General features: G+C 37.8%; 1 protein-coding gene across 1 annotated transcript in view; it reads left to right on the forward strand.

Annotated features, from left to right (window-relative positions):
- The window catches only part of LOC131428228 (trafficking kinesin-binding protein milt), a 305,336-nt gene that overhangs the window by 4,224 nt on the left and 276,754 nt on the right, over positions 1-24,358 (forward strand). The window contains exon 2 of the mRNA XM_058591996.1: positions 5,278-5,483. The gene's annotated coding sequence lies outside the window, so the exon portion shown is untranslated. The remainder of the gene's footprint in view (positions 1-5,277; positions 5,484-24,358) is intronic.

The following is a 24,358-nucleotide window of genomic DNA, read 5'->3' on the forward strand; positions in this document are numbered from 1 at the left end:
ATATAACGTATTCCGGCATGATCGCAACACATCTCTATCCAAAAAAAATCTGGAGGTAGAGTCTTCACAACAGTAATAGCTGACTATACATCCGACGAAATTAAAACTAATAAACACAAAGAATTTGAAGATGTTCGGACCAAAGCAATTATATCAGGAGCAAAATGCATGTTTGCTCCTGTATATTTTCGAACTATTCTTTCAAAGCGTAGAAAATATTATGTCGAGTATGGAACCAGAATTTAAATTACACATATACGGTGACTTTAGCGGCGCTGGAATGATTACGTTGCTCTTGATGGAGATTACGTTGATGAATAAAGTTAATTTTGAACCAAAAAAATCGTGTTCTCTTTGTTAGGCCCGGGACTTTTCAGCCGATGTGTTATAAGGCGCGTTGTATGCTCATAAACTTACAAACAATCGAAAAACACCCCGAAGCTACAATGCTTTTTTTCAATAACATTATTTCTCAACGAGTACAATCGGTATCATTACTTTCATAACGCTTTCTTCTAAGCTCCTAGCCGCCATCGTAAAAGTCTCGGATAAAATAAGACAAATTGTGCCAAAAATAATCCTGCTTATCAAATGATGAGCTTTTACAACGAAAACTCCAAAAAATCGATCTAACTATGTCCAGCAAACAAATGGAAGAATAATTTAAACTAAATCGTAGAAATAATAAATAGTAGTTAAGAAACCAAAGAAACTTTTTTTTGTCTGTAGTCTACATTTGTTTAATGAATAAATAAATAAATGCTGAACAATCCATTGAAGATTGGGCTAACGCCCCATGTCAGATCCGAATCAGTAACAGCACAATGAAAGCTCATAATGAATAATAAGGATAATTTAAATTTTTGATAAAATTATTAAAAATTCTTAGGAGCCTTCATATTAGCTAATGATTGCCCTAGTTTCATTATAATTTGTCTTTATCCACCTTTAACCTTATCCACCGTTTGCAGGGAGTATTTCTGTAAAAAATGTTCAAAACGACGAATGTACCAAAGAGAGATTCTCTTTGTTTCCTTTTCTTTCGATTATTGTGAAATATTCCTGTTTTTCTCGGCAATTTCTTCAGTACAGATTAACAGATGATAGCTTTAGTTATTATTATCGGTAAATAATTGGAGGGAAAGATTGCTAAAAGTACCGCAATAATCGAAAGAGAAAGTAGTACAGTAGTAGTAGTACATTCGTTATTTTGGACATTTTATACAAATTTGATTTCCTTCTTTGAAAGCTGAAACTGATCTCTGAGGACTTGCAAAGAACCTTGAAAAGGTTAAGAATACGGATTGGCATTCAGTGATTCTATGTTCAATTTTCTTTTGAAGGTTCTCAACTAGTAGGATCACGAAAGTATTGATCCTATGTATGTAGACGAAGGAGCGGTTGAAGATTAGTTTGAATTTCTGGAACTAATAGAATCCTAACTTCAATAACGTAATGATTTAAATATTGTGTTGCAGTATCGATATCAGCTGAATTTCACAAAACAATTTCATGATTCACATTACTTTCGGTGGTAGAATAAAGAACTCATTTAAAAAATCATTACTTTATTTGAAATCCTAAATGTTATCGATAGATGTTCTGAATCAAAGTTATTTGTAAAGAGTTATAGGCGTTACGAACCATTATTTGTGTTACTTTTTCGTAAATTATCACGAAGCGTTACATGCGAAATTTTTTTGTAAGTTGTAATTATAGTTACAGTTTTCAGGGTCAAGATGTTATGAGGCGTTACATGCGTTGCATTTTAGTAAATTATTAGCGTTTGATGCGTTACTTTTTTGTAAATTATAGACCTTAAATACGTTACTTTTTGTAAGTTATAGGCATTACAAAGCGTAACATCAGTTCGGTTTCACATCTCATCCAAGTCAGTCGATTACCCAAAACCGCTTACGTTCGGGACAGAAGAAACCAAGTACAGTATTGTGTAGTGAACAATAGAACGATCTCGAAATGAGTGAACCAAACGAACAAAAGCTACCGCCGGTACGAAGGAATACAATTATTGTTGACTTCAGACAGTGCAAAATTCGACCTTCGATACGAGAACTTGAAGGTTTGCTTGAGAAGCAAATGCATCTTGACATTAAACGTGTGCATTTACTTCAATGCAATAAGACCAATAATGTTGTTTATATCCAGTTCTATAAAGAGTTGGATGCAATTCAATTCGCTAAAGACAATAATAATTTGCACTATGTGGAGCACGAGGACATTAAGTACAGCATTCCAGTATACATGGATGATAGTGCTATAGAAGTGCGTGTGCATGATCTTCCCTCAAGCGTCACCGATTCATATATTCGCAAAACTATGTCCCAATACGGAGATTCTCTCTATCGAAAAAGAGAAGCGGAAAAACTTTTTCCCCGGTATTCTAAATGGCGTACGTTTATTACGCATACACTTGAAGAAGGTTATACCTTCTTATGTGATTTTCGGTCAAGATACAAGAATTCCGTGCAAATCACTTGTTACCTATGACAATCAAATGGCCACATGTCAATATTGCCAAACAGCTGTTCAGTACGGTAAGCCATGTGATAAACCGGACAAGGAGACAACTACACCAAAGGACAACGGTTTTTTCACACCAACCCCAAGCAACCCCAGTACACCTGTGACAGTCACCAACAACAGTGAAGCATTCCCTCCAACGAGACCATCCAACGTATCCCCTATAGAACAAAGTACACCAGCTGCAATTAACAGCTTACCATCTAACCAACCAGCAACTGCAAACAATGTACAACAAGGCGCATCTACAGCAACTAGCAACGAAATCAACAACAATACCACGGCAATGGATGACGAGACGAACCACGAATAAACTGCCCCTCAATCCTCGCAGGAGGAAAATGGAAGTTCCCCTCCCCCTAGAAAAAGGGTGACAACGAGATCCAACACACAAAAAAATTTATCTAAAAACTCAGCTAAATCGGCCACGTAAAACTTGTACGCAAATAGACCTGAATAAAAAATCTTTTAAATAAAAAAAGCGTAATATGCGTTACTTTTTTGTATGTTGAAAGCGTTACACGCGTTACATTTTAAAGATTGAGGTGTTATGAGGCGTTACATGCGTTACTTTTTTGAAAGTTGTAAGTATAGTTATAGTTTTTAAGGTAAAGATGGAATGAGTCGGTACATGCGTTGCTTTTACCTGCAATACTTTTTCGTTATTTATAGATGTTACGTAGCGTTAAATGCGTTACTTTTTTGTAAGATGTAGGTATTACTTTTTTGTAAATTATAAGCCACAGGCAGAGGAAATAAAGACTGTCCCAGAAAGTATGGACGCAACCAAAAACCGCTGCCATTTCGCAATGGTTCAGATCTGTCAATTTTTATGGCTGCGTCCTGTTGTTTACACTCTTCTCTGACCACATGTGCAGATGTTTATTCGTTTTCATTAGTTTGTTTCGAAATGCGTGGACTTTCAGCAGAACAACGTCGAAAAATTGTGTACAAATGGTGCACAGAACACGGACTGTCACTGAGAAAGATAGCAAAAATGGAAGGAGTAAGTGAAAAAGCCGTGCGAAATGCAATCAGAACCTTTGAGGATAAACCGAAAACGTGTCGAAAAAAGGTCCTTCTAACCCTCAGTTGGATAAACGTATACTGAAAGCGTTCGAGCAAAAGAAAAAGGTTTCAGTTCGGGATGTGGCCAAAAAAGTGGGCACTTCGAAGTCAAATGTTCTTCGTGCTAAAGAACGTTTGAATCTTCGAACCTATAAGATGCAGAAACAACCAAAACGTAGTCCGAAACAAAAAGCATCGATCAGGCCGAGGGTTCGAAAGCTGTACAATACGATTCTTGCTGGAAATTTGAACTGCATAATCATGGACGACGAAACCTACGTGAAACTCGATTACAAATCCTTGCCGGGACCACAATATTATACGGTGCGAGAAGGGCAACTGTTAAACCAGTCCGAGACATCGATTGAAGTCGAAAAATTTGGTAAGAAAGCTATGGTCTGGCAAGCAATTTGTAGCTGCGGTAAGATTTCGATACCCTTCATCACCACTGCTTCAATGAACAGCGGAATATACATCAAGGAATGTTTACAAAAACGACTTCTACCCAGGATTCGGCCACAAGGATCCTGTTGTCTTCTGACCAGGTCTGGCTTCTTGCCACTACTCGAAATCAACGGTAGAATGGTATACTACCAAAAATGACACTTTCGTCCCAAAAGACATGAATCCACCAAATTGTCCACAACTTCGACCAATTGAGGAATTTTGGGCATTAACGAAACATGTCTCGACAGCCGAAACCATTCAACAATTTGAAAACGATTGGAAAAAGTGTCAAAACTTGTCGCTAAGAAGTCTGTACGGAATTTAATGAGGAACGTTCGCAAGGTAGAATAAAATTTGAATCTTTAACACTTGTGAATTATTTGCAGCGAAATCAAAGTGCGTCCATACTTTCTGGGACAGACTTTATTCCCAACCGTTATAAATTCGTTTTATTTATGATAAGGTTTGATGCTTTGGACAAAAAACTTCAATGCTAGTTTCAAATGAGTCTGCGAACTCGAAGTTCTACAAGGAATAATACCTTCTGACACCTTCTACTGTACTATCAAAGTACACAAGTCTTAGAAAGATTAGGCAACTGATGAGTCAAAGACGAAACTGCACTGATGAGTCAAAGACGAAACGTAAAAATAATAAAAACGGTTATGTGCCCTAGCACAAAATTTGGCTAACCCCTAAATGAAGATTAGGCAAGCTACCACTACAATCGACAGACACTTCAGTGGTACCGTGAAAATTGGATATTTGAATTTTTCAAGCAGAAGCTGAAAAACTGAAAAATGGCAGAAACAGAATAGGATGAGTGGAAACAGAATAGTTTAAGTGGACGATTAGACTATTTAGGAAACGATGCGGTGCATTGCAAGTAAATTTATTTATTCCATCTAAACTAGATCAGAATAAGATATATTTTTTCCGAAATTGCGAAGAAAACTGTTAACTGTTTCCTTTTATCAAAACAATCACCAGCTAATGTTCTTTTCTTACATCGAGACATTGAGTGAGTTAAAATTTCTTATTTATGGTGTATTTTGGTAACATGAAAACGGATTTTTGAAATGAGTTCATTCAACACATCTTGACTTTCCTAGGGGATACATGGCAATAACACTGACTACCTTATTGAGCGGCGCAAGCCGGTATCGGCCAAAATCTTATTATTTAAAATTGGTTAACATTAGTGTCCTTCTTTCATTGCAGAATGGTCTCCGTCAACGAAAATGTGAACCGTCATCGAGTGTAATGGAGCTTCCCTGAAGCCAAATGAGCAGCAAGCTGCTACTTGTACCGATTTATTTCAATCAGCTGTGAAAGCATCACGTCATCTATTTGTTCATCTACTGTGAAGTACCGCACGGACACATACGTAACACATCAAAACGGCGCGACAATTAATTTCCAATCAGGTAAGTAAGTGTAAACGATGTGGCCTGGTTGAACGTCCGAAATGATAACAGTCAGTTGGGATCATAAACATTTGGTGCGTTTGGAGAATGAATAACCGACCGAAATTATACCATTCATTACTTGTATTTGGTCGGCATAACAAAAAAAAAACAATCAGTATGATTCGCTTTCGTGACGACATTTTTTCCACGAAGCATCATACCTTTGATTACATCTGGTTCACAAACAGCTCGAATCATCATCACTCGAACTGCGATAAGCCAATGGTTTACACTCTATACTTGTACGCGTGGTGTGAAATGAACTAGCAGTTTTTTTGTTGCATTGCAATGAAAAGAGTCGTATTTACAATGGGCTTCCGGAGCCATTGAATTGCTGAGAGTATTCGTATTGAGATATAATAATCAATTAAAATATAGTACTTCAACCAACATTTGCCATCTACCAACACTTTTGCGAGGAAAATAAATGTGTAGGGCAAACATGCACTTATTCAACTTTGCGCCTCCATTGGTTTCATCATTGAAAGATCGGATATTCTGGGCACCTCGCTTATTTTATCGTATCTCCGTCCTAGTTTTATCGAAAATATTTTCTTAGAAAAAAATTGCCTCATTTTTGTGACAACAATGTAAAAATTTGATTGTATTGATCTTATTACAATTTGAATGTTGGATATATGTATCACAAATAGAAATGTTTAAACAGAGCAAAGAGGAGAAATCGGCCCTGTAATGTGATGGTTTAAAAATTTTAAACACACTTCCCCCTGTTGTTCCGGAACCAGATGTTGGATCCTAACAAAAGTTAATAGCAATCTGTAAGTACGTAAAACCTTCCTCTTGAGTCCATGTTCATTTAAATCGACTCAGCTGTCTCTGAGAAAATGAAGAGAGTTCTGTTTTTGACCACTATTTCCGGTACTGCCGGAACCGGGAGCTATATCTTAAAATCAGTTCATGTGACACGCAACTGTCGTAATCTATACATTGAAACCATTTTGGGTTAAATTCAGAAGAATTTTGCATTCTTCTTTTCATTTAAATCTGAATTTTTTAATGTATTTGGCTTGATAAATAAAAACCCGTTCCTAAAAATGTTATTTTTGTACCGGAAGTGGTTTCTGGATGATATTCGGTAGGTCTATATGGAATTATCACACCTTTCATTTGAACTAAAGCTTGTGAAAATTGGATGAGCGATCTCGGAGAAAATCGAGTGCACTTTGTTTTCAATTTAACCCCGTTACTCTCGAACCGAAAGTTCGATTCGGGTAAAATTCAATAGAAACCTAAACGGAGTAGACACTAATTATGAAACACTCAAACCATTATCAGTTCAACATATAAACAGTATACTCACAAACTACAGTAAACTTGGACCGAATCTGCTTCCGACAGAAAGGACAAAAACAGTGATGATTCACGAGAAAGCAAATTGAGCAACATATGAATAAAGCTTGCGTCATTTAATTTTTGGATACACTGTTTATTTTACTGTTTCGCTCCCAGTTGTCGGATCTGAAATGGTTCGACATCAGTTTGTTTTGAAATGCTTTCGATCCAATTTGTTTCAAAGATGTTTTACATGTTGGAAGCCACTTCGAAAATTCGATGTGGTTCGATTCAAGAAACTTGAAGTGGTAGCTCGGCTAAATCGGTTGTATGCAACGTTTTCAAACATTTTCTAGCGTCGTAATGAAACTAAGAATCGGAAGTTATATTTAAAGGTGTTTGAAAAGAATACCGAGGGCTGTAGGATTGTGGTATCGCTGAGAAATTCGTGGCCAGCCAAATCACTATCATAAGAATTCGTCAGTGAAAAGGATTTCGTTCTTTTTGGGCCATTACGCAACCCGTTCGACACTGAAAGGGTGTATGGATTCAAATTGCATCACTTTCTAATGGCTGTAACTTTTTACCCATTGAATATTTTCAATTGGAATTCTCGACGAAACGAGTTTGAAGTAGTAGTTTTGAAATCGTTGCAAAGATGGAGTCGGCAGGAGTCATCAGCAGGAAGGATTAAATCGGAAGGATTAAAGTTACCGAAATGGATTTTCGTATAGTAGAGAGGGTCACAAGTGGGTAATTCCAGCTTTCACTAAGAATCCGTATAGTTCTGTATAGAGACGTGGTAAAAAAACTGTATTTGAGTGTTGATATGTTGACAAAACCGTACTGTCTCATTATGAATGATGAGACGTACGTGGAAGCAGCCTCTGGGACTCCAGTTTTTTACTGTCCATTATAAGTTTGATGTCCCAGAAGACGTTAGAAAGCAGAAGATGTCAAAGTTAGCCAAAAGACATGATTTGGCAACCTATTTGCTCATGTCACAGAGCTGAGCATTGCATTTCCTGGCTTGATTTAGCCTCCTGCCATTACTCGAAAAATGTTTTGGAGTGGTACAAGGCTAATGAGGTCAACTTCGTGTCGATAGACTTCAATCCCTCGAACGCATCGGGACTGTGACCAATTGAAAAGTAGTAAGCCATCATGAAACATGCGCTTCGGAAACATACTAAAGGAGCAAAATCGGAAGAAGATATAAAGAAAAAATGGATTTCCACGCAAAAAATGTAACAATGTCCAAACATTTTGCAAAACCTTATGAGTAATGTTGAGAGAATGGTTCGGTCATTTGGGTATGATATTGAAATTGAATAAAACGTATATGGAAAAAGTAAAATAATAACTTTAAAAGGATTTCCCTGAAAATTTGAAGATGATGGGTTGAACTGGAGAATTTTGCCGAATATTTCCATTTGATGTAATTTGAGTTCTCGGGTACACGGGTTCAAGTTGTACAATGAGATTCTTACGAAATACGAAGGTTGATGATGTCCCTAGCAAGTTCAAATTTAGTTTTATCGATAAACTCGCAAGAATGCTCTTGATTTGGCAAGGTATTCAGCTGCGAACCAAAAGCTCTGCTTTTCGTTACAAACTGCCCTCAATTCTGCACAATTGACGCACATTGATGAGTGTTGCAAAAAAGTTATAGATTAGGACACTAAATCGGATTTTTTTTCACAATTTCCCTTAAAATGGCATTGAATGACCTTTATTTTTTTAACAAAGCGTTGTTACACGTCGATCATGAGGTCTCCAGACAAATTGCATAGCTAATAAACAATCCCTCTGATCGTTCAAATGAATATCGTTATTGTTCCGGAAATCGTCTCAAAATTTTGTTCCAATGTTATGTAACACCGAGAAGTGAGTTTGCAGAAGATAGATAACATCGTAAAGATATAAAAAAAATGTGTATTTATAATTTCGCATGAGTGCTTGACTATGAAAACAATGTTTGCAAAGTAAATGTCTCGTTTCCTTACAGCTGATCAACATGGAATTATGATGGTTAAATTACATGTGTTGAAATTCATATTGCTATTGCAGTGTGATCTGGTCACAGTCAACTGGTCGAAAATTAGTATAAAATATAAAAAATATTACAGGTCGCCTGAGGGCATATGTGATCCGGAATTCCCATTATTTCTTATTTCACTGCAAGCGCTCTTTGGCCGAGTAGGAATATTTTTCAACAAATTGAATTTGATATTTTCTAGCCCTGGGGCTTTATTGTTACATGACAAAAGTGCAAAATGGTGCTTCGCTCGCATTCGTTGTCGCGAAATAGAATCCCTTCCGTACCTTTTTAGCGAAAACGAATATTCAGCGATTTGAATATTTCTTTCGATAATCCTTTTGCAAACCAACGCCAGTAATCATGTTTTTTTAGCTTCAATCAATCTTTACATTTTAATATCTAATAATAATAATACGTGTTTTGTATAATATTGTAGTCAGGAGTTCCGTTGTTTCTAAACACGATATATATTGAAGCTGGATACCTTGGGATTTTCCAGAATACCTCTTACTTATCTGATCTCGTCAATCTGAGTCGATTGGTATGAAACACTATTGGTCTCCGAGGCTCCATTTGAAAGCCAGTTTTCCAGCAATTCTATCACCTTTCATTAGAGAAAGGCAGAAAGGTCGTCCGATAACGAGAAAGACAAATACTTTTAATGAACTTATTTTTTTATTTTTTTAATCTTAAACTACTGAACATGTTCTTGTTGGTATGGAGCAAGATTGATGATGTTGCGTTAAGCATAACAGTATCAAAAACATCTCTCTTCCAGAGGGCAAATTTTGAAAATAAACCTTTCATACTAAAGTAAGACATATTCACGCCAACTCGGAGACGGGAATCGAACTCGCAACTCTATCCGATCCAGAGAAACTGTTTTACCATTTGGATTACTCAGAATGTGACCGAAATCATCAATGTAGTATTGAGTATTTTTGTGCCCGGATCCAACGGCTTCATCGTCAACATAATGATCTCAACTAATGTGCAATTGTAACAACGATGATTGTGATCACGGCACAATATTTAAAGCAAATGAAACCTTCGTTAATATACTTTTAATTTGCTTCGTTATGGCGTATAAAACCGCCAACTTTATATCAGTAGGTTCACATATCCATAAAATCACGATGGTCCAGTCCAAAGATTTTCATATGATTGTTTCGAAGAAATTATTATCATTAAAAACATTTACAATAGTAACGCAGTCTTTATGTTATTAAATGTTATTTCATGTTTCAAAAGACTTGGTTTCCAAATTTTTCGTAACCGAATAAATTCTTAGTGCCTGTGATGCAAGACGTAAGAAAAAATCTAGTGATTTTTCACTTTCCTTGCTTCGCAAAAATATGCATCAGCTGACACCACGTGACAAGATTGTTTTCGATGCCAGAAAATCCACTACGGGTTTGTCGTTTTTTTTAAGGAACCCACTTCAATCGCCTGTAGCAACGGTTCGACGCGTTGGAGGCAACATCAGTTCGAATGCATCTAAAGGGAACAAACGCGCGCGTGTTATCTAAAAATAGACTTTCTGGATGGACAAAATCGACTTTGCGGTGCGAGTGCAGGCTGCACTCGTGCCGGTTCTGTAGCGCCAATGCAGAGAAACTGTGGCGACTTGTAAGAAACGGAAATCAATGCTTGTGCTTTCCTGAAGACGTAGTGACTCGATGGAACTTCATAAATTTTAGTCCAAACTAGGGTAATGGTACCAACAGATATCCCATTATTTGAGTCATCACATTATTTCTTTAGTAACTCGTTCTGCATTCGACGGATTGTAAATAAATCGAAGGTAATATCGCGTATCAAAATTATTTTTAAAATTGTGTTTTTCTTGCTATAGTGACTCAAAAATTCCAAAGGCAAGTACCAATTTGCATCCTATCTTTTAAACCGATGCCTTGCACAAAAATAGTAATAGAAATAAGCAGAATGAAGAGAGTTGACAAGCTTCATGTGGTCATCGGAATTATCTGCTATCTTTTCCCTATACTTCTGCATGTATAAATACATAGTTATTGGAAGAATTAGAGTGAAATTGTTTATCACATTGTATATTATCGATTTTTCCAGGTAAGTTAGACAAATTTTCGTTAACTGAGTTTGATCTTATTTCGTTATTGAATATTAAAGATTCCCTAAGAAATTGATTGAACAAAACAGTTGAAGTAAATTGTTGTAACCCCTAAATGCATACTGTAGCTTTTTGCAACATACAAGTTTTCTTGAAATAAAACCTCAACAAATAAATTCTTCTAGTAATATTTTAAATCTTGGTGTTGTTACCATTTTGGTCGATGTGTTGAACATAAATAATTTATGCAAAGAACAGATAGTTTATTGTTGGTATTTTGCTTATTTGAGTGAGTACTATCTCAAGTCTCATTTTTATCGTATAATATAACCAGATATACAGAATTTTGAGTAAAAAGTCGTTATAAACTTAAAAATGTTATTTATTCTACAACCAAATTATGCTATTTAGCAGCATGCAATCTATCATAATTCATTTTATTTGATGCGTGAGCACATAATGTGTGTTGCCAATTGGCAAGAAACCAATAGCAGGAATGAAAATTTGCCAGATGAACCCAAGCGTTAGTGTCTTCGAAGTACTGGGGTTACTTGCGACTTCTGTGGAAGAAGTTTCATTGTACTTGAATCAATATATCCTTTTGTTAACTTCTACATACGAAACAGTTTGCTGATAGTATTGCTTTCCGTAGGTGGCTAACGATCGGCATGACCACCTTTAATCGTGATCGAATATCACTTTAGGAGAACTTAGGTTAGTTGGATGCACGATGCACTGTAAGACGGATGCAGGATGCACTGTAAGACACGTACACCGTTCAGAACACCGGATAAAAAATTTTTCCTGTTGATGGAAAAAATCTCTCTTTATTGAGAAAGAAACCTTTCCGAATAATTTTCTGTTCGGCCTCTGGAGAGAGATCATGCTCGTACACTTTTTTTACTGAATCCTCCTCGCACACCGCTATTTTTGAATCTCATGTTTTCATGCTTGACATAGTGTATGTTGTTGCTGTTGTTTCGTGCTCGGCGGTGAGTTGAATGTATATTGAACTATTATGAATTATGAATCTCAATCACAGTTTTTAAGTCGGCGAGTATTCGTTGTTTAAGCAAAATGGCTATTACTTGTAACGAAAGTCGAACGCGTCATAGTTTGAATTGAATAACAATTGGCCTTAGTCGCAGAATCACAACTTACTTTTGTTCACTAGAGTTAAATAAATAGTTTCACAACTTTATAGTTTTTTCTTGCGAAACATGCATTGAGATTTTATTCATATTTCATTGCTAAATAAATTTAATTCACTCCTAAGTACAGTATCCAGTAAGAAACGGAATACCAAGCCCTTTTCTTGTAGTCTTTTGTACCATTCAGTTCAGTTCGACGAGATCGGAAATCGTCTGAGTGTACCTTTTTTCGCTCAGTTCTCTCAGAGATAGATGAACCAATTTCAACGGTCTTAGCCTCGTTTGAAAGTTAATGTTGGGTCATTGATCAAGTTAGAAGATCAAATGGCTGAGACACTTTTTGTCTTTCTCTATAGAAAGGTAATAGAATTGCTGGAAAAAACAACTTTCGGACGGAGCCTCGGAGGCCCATAGTGATATATACCATTCGACTCACCTCGACGAGTATTTTTTTTCGCGCTTAATTCTCTCCAAGATGGGATTTCAACAAACTTATGCTCGTTTGAAAGCTACTGTTGGGCCACTGTTCAAGTTCGAAGTTTAAATGACTGTAACTTCTGATTCTGGAGATATAATAGTATAAGTGACGTAACCGACAAAACGCGTTGTTTTTTTACCGCTCAATTTTCTCACAGATGGCAAAATTTAAGTTTGTTTGAAAGCTACTGTTGTGTCATTGATGAAGTTCGAAGATCAAATGACTGTGATTTCTGATTTCGGAGATATAATATAAGTGACGTAACCAACTAAATGCGCTTTCTCTCTCTGCTCAATGTTCTCGTGATGTCTGATCCGGTTTCAACAAAGTTTGGCTCGTTTGGAAACTATTATTGGTTTATTGAACAGGTTTGAAGTTCCAATGACTACCACTTACGGTTCCGGTGATATAATGGCACAAGTGACGTAAACGTCAAAACTCATTACCGCTCAATTTTCAACTAAAAAAATTTGGGTGCTACTAAGGAGTGTATCGAAAAGTAGTTAGCAACATTGATTATTGAATAAAAATCTGTTTTAATCCACCTAGTGGTGTAATGATGCCTTTCTCATATCAATCATACTAACATATATATTACTGTGGTATTCTTCAAAATAATTTTCTTCGATTCTTAAAAGAATAACCGAAATCGGTTTCTTTGACCATTTACTGATAAAAACTATCAATTGGAAAAGATTTGAGGTCGATGTAGACATTTTTCTAAGGTTTTTCCCCATTTTAAGTGATGGTATACAATTTTTAACACACTTTACCCTATATTTCCGGATCCGGAAGTCGGATCCGCATGAAATTGAACCTAAGTTTGTGAAAATCGGTCGCGCCATCTATGAGAAAAGTTAGAAAACATATTTTTTTTGCACATTTTACCCCATAACTCCCGAACCGGAAGTCTATTATTACTATTATTATTATTATTATTATTATTATTATTATTATTTATATTATTATTATTATTATTATTATTATTATTATTATTATTATCATTATTATTATTATTATTATTATTATTATTATTATAATTATTATTATTATTATTATTATTATTGACATCACTACACAACGTCTACGAAAAGCACGCCTTGTTCGTTTTGTGTTTTCTTCTTCTTTCGATGTTGTACATATTGTCACTATATGTGGCGATTTGAAAACTTTGACACTCATCGCCCTGTAACTGCGGAACCGGAAGTCGGATCCGGATGAAATTTCACAGCAACTTTAAAGACAGTATGAACTTTAATTCAAATCAAGATTTGTGAAAATCGGTTCAAGCATCGCAGAGAAATCGAAGTAAATTTAGTTTTAGGAGTTTTTCTTCTCCACTTTCGGTGCTCTCAGAACAGGAAAAGAGGGGACCAGTGATGTCGAATTAAGTTTTTATGCTCACAAACTAACAAGCTTTGTAAACTTGAAGAATTTATCAGACAGTTTTACGGGATTTGTACCAGTTTTTAACCATCGTTCGTGGAAAAATACTAATAAAATTGATAATTTTCCACTAATCACGCTTTAGTTCCGGAACCGAAAATCGGATCCAGATAAAATGTTCTACAAATTTTTAGGATATTATATGACCTTTCATTTGAATCTTAGTTTGCGAAAATCGGTTGAGTTGTTCCGGAGATAATTGAGTGTAAACTTTTTCTTAAATTTTCACATATTACCATATAACTCCGAAACCGGAAGTCACATTCAAATGAAATTCAATAGCAGGCTATGGGACTATGAGACCTTTCATTTGAATCTATGTTTGTGAAAATCGGTTCAGCCATCTCTGAGAAAAGTGAGTGCATATTTTTGTTACATACACACACACACACGGACACACACACCCAGACATTTGCTCAGTTCGTCGAGCTGAGTCGAATGGTATATGACATTCAGCCCTCCGGGCCTCGGTTGAAAAGTCGATTTTCACAGTGATTGCATAGCTTTTCTATATGAGAAAGGCAAAAAGCGAAAAAAACATATTTTGACATCAGTTTTCGATATATTGTAGAAAAATTACATTTTTATGCATTTCACTGATTATATTGAAGAAAATCCTAGTTTCTGTGAAACGCTCGCACTTTGGACTTGACATTCTTCATTAAATTCTACACAGTTGCTTTTGTGACTTTCCTGGTGGCAGCTGTCCAGTTTTTTTAACTTCTGCATGTTTTGGGACACTGTACCTTCCTTCCGAAAGTGCCGCTTGACAATTGCCTAATACCCGGATCAATTGGCCGAAAATCTGGGCAGTTCGGTGGGTTGATGTCCTTTTCCACCAATTGTACATTATTTTTTGACAACCATTGTAGAACGGAGTTGGCGTAGTGGGCAGAAGCCAAATCCGACCAGAAGAGAGGAGGAGCCTTATGCTTTCTGTACAGTGGCAGCATTCTCTTCTTCAAACATTCTTCCTCGTACACCTTGGCGTTAATTGTGCCCTTCGTGAAAAAAATCGACGACCACAAACCACAGGTACAAATTGCTTGCCAGACCAACACCTGTCCAAACTTTTCCATCGCCACCATGGTGTCAGCGTCATCCAGGTCCTGGTACACCGATTTCGTATAATATTGCGGTCCGGGCAGCGCTCGAGAGTCTTCCTTGGCGTAGGTTTCGTCGTCGATCAGGATGCATCCGTCTTTATTCTGTAGAATCCGGTTATACAGTTTTCGCGCTTTTGTTTTGGCCTGAACTTGCTGTACCAGGGACTTTTTCGGCACCTTCTGTTTCTTGTACATTTTCAGGGAGTTCCGAACTTTGATCCGTTGAATCATCCCGATGCTGGTGTTGAACTGCTTAGCCAAATCCCGCGTCGACGCCGATGGGTTTTTCCTGACCCGTTTTCCTACCGGATCGGGACAAATCCTTCATGGAAAGGGTCTTACCGAACTTCTCGATAATATTTTTAACACTGGTGTGGTGCACTTTCACCCGTTTTGCAATTTCGTTGTACGTGACAGCACTTTCTGAGCACCATGTGTGCAGAATTTTCTTTCGCTTTTCCGGATCAATTCGACTCATTATTGAAACGATAAACCGTATCGAAACCAATCGATTGCGCAGCTGTTATTGACATGTAAACAAACATGTAACCGCAAAACACGCTGCAAAAAACTAAGCCATTTCAGAGTAATAACTGTTAGAATGTTGCTAACTACTTATCGATACACTCCTTATTGCATTATTTGAAAAGTTTTCAAGGCTCAACATTTTTACGTTTCGTCTTTGACTCATCGGTGCAGAGCAGTTCAAATTAAACTGCTTAATGCTATGTTATACTCGGTAGTTGAATTTGAACCGCTTAAAAAACGGTTAGGTGCCCTAGCATACAATTTGGCTATCCCCTAAATGACCAAAACCAGAATCAGCAACCAAAACACGTTTTCGTTCGACACGACAGTGAAACAATTTGCTTCCGTAGCAAAATAAAGTGTTCTGCAAATAGCAGAAACTTTATGACGGCTTAGCGGTTCTAATTGAACTGCCGAGTTTAGCATTAAACAGTTTAATTTGAACTGCTCTGCACTGATGAGTGGAAGACGAAACATAAAAATGTTAAAAACGGTTATGTGCCATAGCACAGAATTTGGCTAGCCCCTAAATTTCAAGGCTAATTACAAACGCATGTGGTTCCTGGGAGTATAGTCGTATAAGTGACGTAACCGACAAATCGTACTTTTTTCATTTCGCTGAATTTTCTCAGAATAAGGCCAACGATCAAGTCCTAATGTACTATTGCTGATGCTTTCGGTTCCCAGAATGTTAGCGAGTTAGCAACGTAAGCACTGCAGCACACTTTTGTGAGTTACCCCAGTCAAACGAATTTGTATCAAAAATTGACCCAAATTTATGTCAAAAATTGATTCAATGAAGAATATGTTTTGATTAGACTATTTGACCAGAGAAAATGTAGATTGAGAACAGTTTTTGATTATGTTCAACTCCGTTTAACCAAAAGTTTCTCTGAGTGTGTTTATTCAACTTATCCCAAATCCCACTGGCAGCGGTTCAGAGAAAAAAAGATGTGTGCCATGTGCTGTGATTGTGCATGCCAATAACCTCAAACCAGGACTCAGTGAGGTTTTGGCGAAGTCGAATTTTGATGATCCATTTCGTTACCGTTCCATCGACCAGCCCCGCCTCAATGCAATGTTTGCATCAAATGGATTCAGCCATTACAGGAAGACTGTCGATTGCTTCTGAATATATGTAGGTATATACAATTTACATTGCCCAACACTCCAGTTTGCATCTAAAGTCACATTTCTCACCAATATTCAGTCTTCAGAACAAGCTAATTGTACCATTTGGACATAGTATGATATTACACACATTTGAATATTTTTCCTATAGATGGTTCAACATAAAGCACTAATAATAATTCCATTTAATTTCACTATACTTGAAATATAGTGGAATTCTTATTTTTGTTTTTAAAAGATTTAGTTCATTCCACTAACCGCTCAAAAAAATAATTTTTGACTAATCATAATAATAGAGAAATTATGTATACCCAAACAGGTACTCTAAGGACGGAAAAAATACTATCGCATGAATAACACAGAATAACGCTTTTTTTTAACAAACAGTTAGGATAAATTAAAGCTAATTTAAAACCACATTGATTACACTTCAGCAATAGAATGTCAAGCCGAAATACTCGACTTATTTGAAGGATTTTTAGTTATCTTTTATTTCAAATTGGTAATTGCATACAAATCAATTTGCACCCTCTCATTCTACTACTAGTTGAAAAGTTAATCCAGATCCGACTTCCGGTTCCGGTATTACAGTGCGATTAGTGAAAAGGTTCAATTTCATGAGTATTATTTCATACGCGATGGCTTGACCGAGGTGCACATTTTTATAAAACTTACTGCTAAATTCATCTAGTTGGCAGATCTTGATAATTAGTGGGTATATAAACCTACTTTGGGACGGATCAGGATCATTTTACCGAAAGCCATTTCGCCGAAAGCCGTTTCACCAAAAGTCATTTTGCCGAGAGGGTCATTTCGCCGAATGACATTTCGCCGAATGGGCCACTTCGCAGAATGTCATTTCGCCGAAAAGGTCATTTCGCCGATTCCTTCAATTGTCTTAATATAATTGGAATTGATTTAAAATAAAAACATTAACATTAACATTAACGCCCGTTTTTTTGACCTACAATTGTACTCACTGAATAAATATTGATTCTTGTACTCTTGAAAAAATATTGATTCATGAACTTCAGCGCGGAGTTCCCAAGGAAACTTGTTGGCTATTAGTCACTAAGCATCAAAGCAATTGCATAGGTGTATCTACCAAGCAAATTTTTGTGGTATTTTCCGTTTACTCATCACATCATCGATTTAATTCGTGTGCTGTTCGACATCGCTACCGCTTTATTTTTAATTATCTTTTATTTCAAATGAGTAATTGCATACAAATCATTTTGCACCCTCTCATTCTACTACTACTCACACAGAAGGCAATAGCACTCAGTCGACGCCGTTCTGTTAACAAAATGTCATCACAGACTCGGGTAGGCATGAGATAGGAACTTCTTAGCACTTAGTTGTCTCACCTTTTGACGACTGTTTAAAAACAGTCTTTGTTACCATCAAGAATATACAAATTAGAGTTTTTAATAAATGCATTTTTCAAAACTAAACAGATTGCTTCGCCGCTTATGTGCATCATAATTTATGAAATGTAATGCACCGGTTTGTTTCACCATTTGGGGCTTGTTTCGCCAATGGAAGGCTTGTTTCACAACGTGATTTAGCCTTTTCATCATTTTTTTTTACACACAACTGTTCACAGTTTAATTGACAATTCATTGCACCATAAACTTTTTTTCCTATACCAACAATCGTGAACGATGTCGAATGCGCTATCACCACCTTATCTTTGCTGTACTTTGGCACAAACCAAGGAGCTACCGACAAACGCAGTAATTCCCTGGCAGGATTGACGTGTGTGGATTGCTATCGGTCGACTTGCGGCTTGTGATATTTACCTTATCTACCTTATTTGCCCGCCGTGGGTGTCAAAAAAAAGAAAGAGGAAAAATTACGCTCTTGTCAAGTCTGTTCCAAGTTCTCTCACCTTATCTGACATGCGAAGAGGTTGTGATAACAAGTAAATATCTAGTTGAAATCCGACAGGCATTTGCGAAATTAATCCCGATCAGAATTTGGTTCTTGTTTAACGAGAAACGTTCATATTATACAGCTCTCTGTCCTGCACTAGTAGGTGTTGATTAGTAGTGCTCAACAACTTTCTTTGATCTTATTAATGTTGTGTGTTTTAATGCTTCGTGTTTCATTAGTATTTTGACACTTATTTTTGCCGCAGTTCGATTTAGTTGCTACGTTATCATCAATCATCCACTTTACTAAACACTGAATAATCTTCATATCAAATACATACTGTACATACTCTTGTAGTTACGGGTTGATAAAATTGTGATAAAAACACGTCCACAGGTGGATTGTATCCTTATATCTGTTAGATTAGTAATCCAGCTTTTGCGTGTTCAGTATAGATTGGGAACAGCTTATAGAAAGTTGATTTCCGGCTGTTTTGTTTAGGTACAATGAGTATAGTTTTACTCAAAATATCCCAAACAAACTTTCGTGTAAATTGTTATTATTCGCGAGTATGGTGTTTCAAATATTCATGAAAGGACTTCCACTAGCTTGTTCGGTAAGTAATCCTGATAACTTACTCATCGGTGTAGACAACCTATTCCAAATGAACGGTTTTCAAATGTTTATTTCATAAAAAAAAACTATTTACGGAACGTAGACAATCTTTCAAATCGATCTCGAACTACTTCCGTAGCAATTCATGTTCAATGCCAACATTCAATACTTACACAACTTTACCCAGTTTTCTTTTCGCTTTACTCGCCCAATATCGGCCGCTTGCAATAATGTCAGTGTTCGACAGACAGTCAGTGCATTGCTGACACGATACCCGTGTTCTCATATCACGCACGTTCGCCTCTTGCTTGCATCGCGTAAGCAGTCTTCACACGGTGTACGCAGAATGCTTGATAGACAGATATATCTTCGCTTTTTGCTTCAACCCAACTTCAATTTGATCAAAACAACAAATGTTTTGTACCCCATACTTTCAGTAAATAACCCCATCCAATCGTCACTTCATATTCAGTTTGCCGGAATTTACTTTACTACAACAAACGCACACTCGATCCAATCGTCTGTTGATGGCTTAACATTTGCAAATGTATTTAGTTGCTAGAGTTGTGCGAAAACTTGTCGGAGTAGAAAATTGTGTCACGTATTCCTCATATCGTATCAACTGTGTTGTTTATTCTGTCTGATGAAATGCTGTTACTTTCACACCACAATCATGATATCATCAAGTTCGAACTTTGTGTTCGATGTGGTAGCTACTCCTCAGCCATATTGATTTGATATTTTATTCAAAACACAACTTAACCAATTATTACCTAGTTAACGTTTTGTTTTTGCTCCTCGAATGAGAGCAAAACATTTTTGATATATGCGATAACTCTATTAGCGCCAATCACCTGTTCATTATCAAAATCCAGTTTTTTCTTGCCTGCATCGAACCACTGACCACATGTCTAAGCTAATCAATGGGCGGCTAGACGTCACACTTCGCTCGTGACCGATGCAATCGACAAGGTAAGTGAAAAAATAATAAATACCGCGCCGAGAAAGCAAATCGATAGGAAAGTGGAAACAAGAATCGGTTTCTTATTATGGCTGATTTGCTGGGGTTATCGTTATCAGTCGTTTTTCAGGGGTGTGCGCTGATACAATAATCTCGCAAAAAAATCACACTCCCCCAATTCTTTGTTCATTCAATAATTACGCGAAAGTGAAATTTAAATATAATTGTTGAGCGATTCCATTTCAATTCTAAGGTAGATTTTTTTGGTAGTTTTTTTTTTTTCAATCATATAATTTATTAAGGCACACTGCTTAAGCTCTAAGATGCCAAGGGCTTTTTCTAATTTTAATTAACAAATAACTTAAAACTAGGATAGTATATTAAGATAATGTAATGATTTTGGCAGATCCCGCCTTCAACTGGAAATCGGCACCGGCCGGCGTACTGAATGTAACACGTTGGTAAGTATCTTGGTATTAGCCGCTTTTTTCTGTCCGTGTGGGTTCGCGGGGGACACCCCCAGGCTACGAATACCAGGCGGGTGGCCCATATTCATCTCATAGACTACAGCGGCCGTCCGTGGGCAATGATGATGATGTTACGGAGGAAAATGAAAAAAAAAATATACAGAGAAGTAAATATTACGGAGAACAGAGTAAAAAGGGGATATGGGAACAAAATGACTAAGAACGACAAAGATCTAATTAGTTGACATCGAGATGGTGAAAAAACGTGGGAGGGGGAAGCAGAAAATTTAGTGACAGCAGAAAGATCTTGTTAGTTCCAATGAAGATGGTGGACAGACGAGGGATGGGGAGATTCGGGCGGATGTTAGTGTCGAACCTGTGGGTGGAGTTTCTTCTTCGCATCAGTCGAGGAACAGGGGTAACTAACGCAGATTATACTTGTATATTAATGTGTTTAAGGAATTTATATATGAGTAACATATATGATATATCCCGACTCGCCAACACATCTCGAACCGGAACATCAGGTGGTCTACCTCGGGCCCTGAGGGAGTCCTTTAAAACAGACCTGGCGTCACAATACCCCACACATGACCATACGACATGCTCGATGTCCTGATAACCGCTGCCACAGGTGCAGAGACCGCTCTCCATGACCCCAATACGCCGAAGATGTGCGTTGAATGTGTAGTGATTAGACATGAGCCGAGACATAACACGAATGAAATCGCGACTCACGTTCATCCTCCTGAACCAAGGTTTCGTCGATACCCTAGGGATAATGGAATGTAGCCATCGTCCCAGTTCGTCATTACTCCATGAAGTTTGCCAACTTTCAAGTGCTCTTCGACGAGAAATACTGAAAAATTCATTGAAGCAGATTGGTCTTTCATAAATATCACCTTCTAATGCGCCCACTTTAGCCAATGAGTCTGCCTTTTCATTTCCCGGAATGGAACAATGTGAAGGGACCCAGACTAACGATATTGAATAAGACCGTTCAGATAAAGTTCGCAAGTGTTCCCGTATTTTCCCCAGGAAATATGGGGGATACTTTCCTGGCTTCATTGCCCGGAGAGCTTCTATTGAGCTTAGACTGTCCGTGACAATGAAGTAATGGTCTTTGGGCAACGTTTCAATGATCTCGAGGGTGTACTGAATAGCAGCTAATTCTGCGACGTAAACTGAAGCCGGATCACTGAGTTTGTACGAAGCGGTGATGTTCTGATTGAAGATACCGAAGCCTGTGGACTCGTTGATGTTTGATCCGTCAGTGTAAAACATCTTTTCACAGTTGACTGTTCTAAATTTATTATAAAAAATATTTGGGGCCACTTGAGGGCGCACGTGATCCGGAATTCCACGAATCTCTTCTCTCATGGATGTGTCGAAAAACACAGTAGAATCAGAAGTATCCAACAAATGAGCACGGTTAGAAACAAACGAAGAAGGATTAATATTCTGAGCCATGTAATCAAAATACAAGGACATAAAACGGGTCTGAGAATTGAGCTCGACAAGCCTTTCGAAGTTTTCAATCACCATCGGATTTAAGATATCGCATCGGATTAGCAATCGATATGAGAGATCCCAGAATCGATTTTTCAACGGTAGGACGCCCGCAAGCACTTCGAGACTCATCGTATGAGTCGACTGCATGCAACCTAAGGCAATACGCAAACAACGATACTGAATTCTTTCCAGTTTAATGAAATGGGTGTTCGCGGCGGATCGGAAGCAGAAGCATCCATATTCCATTACGGACAATATCGTTGTTTGGTACAGCCTGATCAGGTCTCCTGGGTGGGCACCCCACCATGATCCGGTTATTGTACGAAGAAAGTTAATTCTCTGTTGGCATTTTTGTTTCAGATACCTAATATGACATCCCCAGGTGCCTTTGGAGTCGAACCAGACCCCGAGATATTTGAATGTGAAGACCTGAGCTATGGTTTCACCCCTTAGTTGAAGCTGTGGTTGTGCTGGTTCTCGCTTCCTTGAAAATACAACCAGCTCAGTTTTCTCCGTAGAGAAGTCGATACCAAGTTGAAGAGCCCACGTGGACAAGTTGTGGAGTGTATCTTGTAATGGTCCTTGCAGATCGGCAGTTTTGGATCCTATAATGGACACAACGCTGTCGTCGGCAAGTTGTCTTAGCGTGCAAGATGTGTTGATATATTCATCGATATCTTTTACGTAAAAATTGTATAAAAGGGGGCTTAAGCATGAGCCCTGAGGAAGACCCATGTAGCTAAATCTTATTGTCGACAAATCACCATGTGCGAAATACAATATCTCGGACAATAGATTATATAAAAAGGTGTTCAAAACCGGCGAAAGACCATGCTGGTGCAGCTTCTTGGATAGGATATTTATAGAAACTGAATCAAAAGCCCCCTTGATGTCTAGAAATACTGATGCCATTTGTTCTTTACGAGCAAATGCCATTTGAATTTCTGTTGAGAGCAACGCAAGACAATCGTTCGTTCCTTTACCCCTGCGGAAACCAAATTGTGTATCTGAAAGAAAGCCATTAGTTTCGACCCAATTGTCTAGACGGAAGAGAATCATTTTTTCGAACAACTTCCGGATACAGGAAAGCATAGCAATCGGCCGATACGAATTGTGATCGGAGGCTGGTTTCCCAGGTTTTTGAATGGCGATAACTCTCACTTGTCTCCAGTCGTGTGGGACAATATTACCCTCGAGGAACTTGTTGAATAAATTCAGCAAGCGTCTTTTGGCGGTGTCAGGCAGATTCTTCAACAAGTTGAATTTGATTCTGTCTAACCCCGGGGCCTTATTGTTACATGACAAGAGCGCAAGTGAGAACTCTACCATCGAAAACGGTGTTTCGTTTGTATTTGATGTCGCGGCGCGGGAGATCTTCTGTTCCGGAACAGAGTCTGGACATACTTTTTTAGCGAAATCGAATATCCAACGGTTGGAATATTCGTCGCTTTCGTTCGTGGTGTTTTGGTTTCGCATTCGTCGGGCTGTGTTCCAAAGAGTGCTCATCGATGTTTCTTTTGTTAATCCGTCAACAAACCGTCGCCAGTAACCTAGTTTCTTTGCTTTAACTAAGTTCTTCATTTGCTTATCTAGCGCTGCGTAATTTCTATAATTATCAGGTGTTCCATATTTTCTGAACTTTTTGAATGCTAAAGATCTTTCCGCGTTCAGTGATGAGCACTCTTTGTCCCACCACGGATTGGGAGGAAGGATGTTAGTTTTCGCGCCGGGTACACGTTTCGTCTGAGCTTGAATCGCGGAGTCGAGAATCAAGCCAGCCAAAAGCGTGTACTCTTCCTCCGGAGGAAGTTCTTGTGTTGTTTCCAGTTTCTCAGACATCGCATTTGCGTAATATTTCCAATCAATATTTCGTGTGAGGTCATACGAAACATTGATTGTCTCCGATGGTCTTAATCCGTTGGCGATTGAAATTACGATAGGTAGATGATCGCTACCGTGAGGATCGGGGATTACCTTCCACTTGCAATCCAACCGTAGCGATGTCGAGCAAAGGGATAAATCCAGCGCACTTGGTCTTGCTGGTGGTGCAGGAATCCGTGTCATTTCTCCCGTATTCAATATTGTCATATTGAAGTTGTCACAAATATCATGGATCATAGCTGATCTGTTGTCGTCATGAAGA

The sequence above is a fragment of the Malaya genurostris genome, chromosome 2, assembly GCF_030247185.1.
Source record: "Malaya genurostris strain Urasoe2022 chromosome 2, Malgen_1.1, whole genome shotgun sequence".
NCBI lineage: Eukaryota > Metazoa > Arthropoda > Insecta > Diptera > Culicidae > Malaya > Malaya genurostris.